This window comes from Triticum dicoccoides, chromosome 3B, assembly GCF_002162155.2.
Source record: "Triticum dicoccoides isolate Atlit2015 ecotype Zavitan chromosome 3B, WEW_v2.0, whole genome shotgun sequence".
Lineage (NCBI taxonomy): Eukaryota > Viridiplantae > Streptophyta > Magnoliopsida > Poales > Poaceae > Triticum > Triticum dicoccoides.
Window position 1 is genome coordinate 251,857,975 of NC_041385.1, and position 4,479 is coordinate 251,862,453.

Genomic DNA, 4,479 nt, shown 5'->3' on the forward strand with positions numbered 1-4,479 from the left:
GGACTCGCCTCCGCATCCGAAACCGCGGCACGCCGTGTCGTTGCCTGCTACGGCTCGTTCCTGGTTCGGCCTCGCCGGGATGGGGGAGTGGGTCCCAACCCCCCTCCCCCCGGCTCGTCCTCGCGCTAATGCGGTCGTGCGCTCGTTTGACAGGCGCAGTGCGGTTATTATGTCCCCCCCCACACGCACCCACACACACACCCTAAGATAGATAATGGGGCAAAGTCCACACAAGGAAGATGTGTCAGTACAACTATGCCCCTCGGTACGGTGCGGTGCGGGGGCAAGTCATGTTACGGACTCGCCTCCGCTTGCGATGCCGCGGCATGCCACGTCGTCGCCTGCTATGGCTCATTCGTAGAACAAAACTAACAAGAACTAGAACAAAAAAAGTTATCAGTCCAAGTCACTAGTGGAGTCAAGTACTAAATTCAAACAAACAAAAAAAGGAAAAAATTTAACGCCCAAGGACAAAAAAGTACTAGTCCAAGTTACTGGTGGAGTCAAGTACTAGATTCAAACAACAAAACAGGAAAAAATTGGCCGTCAGTCCAAGTCACTAGTGGAGTCAAGTACTAGATTCAAACAAACAAAAAAAATAAAAGAAAAAAATTGATCGCCCAGGGACAAAAAAGTACCAGTCCAAGTTACTGGTGGAGTCAATTACTAGATTCAAACAACAAAAATGAAAAAATTGACCGCCCAAGGACAGGCGCAGGCCCTGACAATGCTAGATACTTGAACTCGAGCCCATTGACGAATCCCTAGTAATCCGCTCAAATGCAGTGCCTGCCGTCCAGGGCCCACAGGTCAAGAGAGAGAGAGAGAGGAGAGAGAGAGAGAGAGAGAGAGAGCCGTGTATAAGCACTCTGGTAAGTGTTCAGAGGAGTTCGACTGGTGAGCCTCGGCTGCGCTTATAAACAGGTCTAGAGCCCCCTCGACTAGCGAGGTGGGACTAAACCTATAACGCACGCGCACGCCGTGCTGCATAGCCGTGCAGGACGAGCTATCCGGGCCAAAAAAATGAATCAGGCCGATGGCCCAACATAGTAGTTCGCCCCATTACAAAAATCTAGCAGATCACACACGACAAAAAAAAAACAAAATGCAGATAATTTTAAACAAAACCTCACAAGAAAAATCAGTTAATAAACAAAATTATTGTAAAAAGTACAAACACATCTTAATGGTAAGAAGTAAAAAAATTAAAAAAATATATAAGACTGTAAATAAAAATTTGAGAAACGAATTTATAAAAAGTTCAACTACTACAATTCATAAGGTTCAAGTACAAAAAAAATAGTACTGTGCCGCGAGGATTAAAATTATTTAATTTTAAAAAATACTAAAACTATCATTATTCAACTATAAAAAAGAAAAAATGTGCTCCAAAATTCATGTAAAAAAGTAAGAAAAAATGTTATACAACAAACAAATTTGATTGGTAATTGACAACCTAAAATAGATTAGTACTATCATTAACAGAATGTAAGTTCAGCAAACAAAATAACAAAAAGGGGTTCTAAAAACATCATCAGCGTATAGCACCATCTGCGAGTTATGTAGACGAAAATATACTAGTCAAAACAAAGGATGCCCATCAGTTCAACCCTAGAATTGTTCCAGTACTAATATAAAGAATGTATAAATAAAACAGTTATACTTGAGCAAAAAAATAGGAAAAACATTACATAACTTGTTCCAAACCATTCTGATAATACCATACAATTCAACCATCCCACATGCAAATGTTTTAAAAGAAAAAATATTGCAACATAATCAACCACACACAAATCTCACAACCGGCGTCATTTGCCACATTTAAACCTACAACACATAAATTTTGAACGTCGGAGAGTCGTCTTCTCTGGAGAACATAAGCATAACCACATCACCATCCTCAAATCCAGACTCTGGCACAAACTCCTTCCACCCAGTAGTTAGGTTGATGCAACCGTCAAAGTCGATTTGGTAGGCAACATCCATCAACTGACACCCATTCTTGTCTGAAGTCTCCATCTTCAGAGCACCGGAACTAGGAGCAACAATCCTGATCCTGGGTGACATTTTCTGCAAGTGGGCATGGGAGTACAAAACAAATTGAACACCTGACATAACTAAATTTTTACACAGATATAGGAACGATTTGCATAACAAACTAAAATGGAAAAAATCTGAACCAAAACAATAACACAAAACTAACTAGACATGTGAACTGACTAAACTGGAGAAATATACATATCAATACACCTACAGTAAAAACATCTAACAAAAAATAGATCAAGGATTATACAAAAATGGATAAAATACTGTTAAGTAATGAACAAATACACACAGAAATCCCTACTGTTAAATTCTGACAAAACCAAATAAAAAAATATAGACAAACTATTCATAAGACTAAACTGCAGATCCAGTCCATGGGATTCAAACAGAGACCAACAAAAAAGTAGAAAACAAAACGAATAGAAACACATACCCATGACTACTTCAAGTCACCAACTGTCAGGCGACAAACATAGGGTGTACGAAACCCATGGTTGCTGTACAGCAGACAAGAAAGTTGCCCACGGCGCTGAGTCCGAGTGAGCTCCAAACCAGATTCGTACACACAGCCGTCAGTTATGCGCGTCATCTTTGCCAGGCATCCGCATGAACAATCCTTCATGGAACACACAGGAACAGAGAAAAAGGCAACAAAGAGAAGAGGGAGGAACCTAGATCTGATTTTGGAAGAAGGAACAAAAAGGAGGGGGAAGACTTGGCCACACACCACACATAGATGGACAGAGTTTATAGTCGGGGAGACTCGCAGATTATGAAAATAATAAATAGGCAGGTGGGAAGCTAGCTGGTAGGAAATAGTTATTACACAAGACATGCAACATTTGTCCGCAAATCAGTTCAACTTCAAATAAACAAGTAGTTCAAAGGTGCACATGTCAAACATATGCAGACAAAACAACACATTCAGAGACAAAACAGTTGAATTCATTTAGTCATTCAAACATCTGCCCCCTCACAACAAAAATCTTAAAAACATAATTTTCACTACTTTAGCCATAACGATCAAAGAAACGACTCCATTTGGCCCTGGTGGATGGATGTGGAGCCGTGGCTGCTCTCGCCCTAGCCCAACTAATGATCTGAATATGGTTCCTTCGCCTGCCCTCTGGGAAAAGAAGCTCCAATTCATTGGAGTTGCAAGTATCCATCACCTCACGCGCAAGGCGTCTGTTGAACTCTGCCTCCAGTTCCTCGTCGGCAGCACGTCGTGCCATCTGCCTGCGCCTGCGCCTACTCCTCCTCTGCTCTGCTACTGCAGCCCTTACATCTATGGCGTCCCCCTCCTCCTCTATGACCTCTCCCAGCTCAAGATCCATCTCGCTTTCTTTGGTTGCAGCTCGTAGAATGAAACTGATAGAGGGCTCGGGCTTTATAATCAAAGTGCAGAGCTATCGGTGCGAATCCAGTCCCGATGTCAACGCATAGTAATACAACTTTGATATGCAGCAGTCCAACTACACATACGGCAGCCATTCAAACAACACTGAAAAACACGCAACTTAATTACACAGTTTGACCAGATTACAAGAAATCGCAGCATACAATTAGCCGCCATACACCACCTTCACCAACGACAAAATAACATGGGAATCCGGGGTAGAAACAACTCAAAGAAGCAAATTTGACAACACAAATCTTTTCATACAATCCTCATATCTCTCCCTGCAACGCCAATTCGAAAGTAAAACAACAGAAAAAGAAGAACAGATTTCCATGGCGGGCGTGAAAAATGACCAAGAACACCAAAACTTGTAATCATAAATTACAGATGAAATTAATCTCCAAAAACTCTAACATACCGATAATTCTCACATCAAAAACAACAAACACGACGTAAATTGAGGACCATGAACACCACAGTAAACACCAACGCCCAAAACACGTCCGCCGCAAAAATGCCCACGCCGTCACCTCCGGTGACTACAGATCGCAAAACACATCCAGCTGAGCGCGTGCACGTGCGGAACCCCTTACATGTCTCCTCTAGCAACGAATGGCCTGCAACATCACGCCGGAGAACGGCCGGAAGCTCCATGTTGCATCCCCTGTTTCCGTCCGTCGTGCACGCAGGAAGATCAGTTCAGGTGGAAAACCACGTCAGTCCAAACTGTGAACCATGTCAGTTCAGAGAGGGTAACAGAATAGCCCATATATATATTTACATATATATATATATAGAGAGAGAGAGAGAGAGAGAGAGAGTGGCACTATTCTAATCCTGGGATTAGAATAGTTATTTGGATCACGGCGCGCCACTATAAGGGCCCGACGGGATGTTATCAGGGGAGCTAAAAGCCCAAAGGCCCCGACCTCTTATCATGTCGCCCACCTTCCTTCCCCCGCCCCCGCAACCTCCAGCCACCGCCCACCTTCCCCCGCCCCCGCCTCCTTCCGGACGCGACGCCGGCCCCT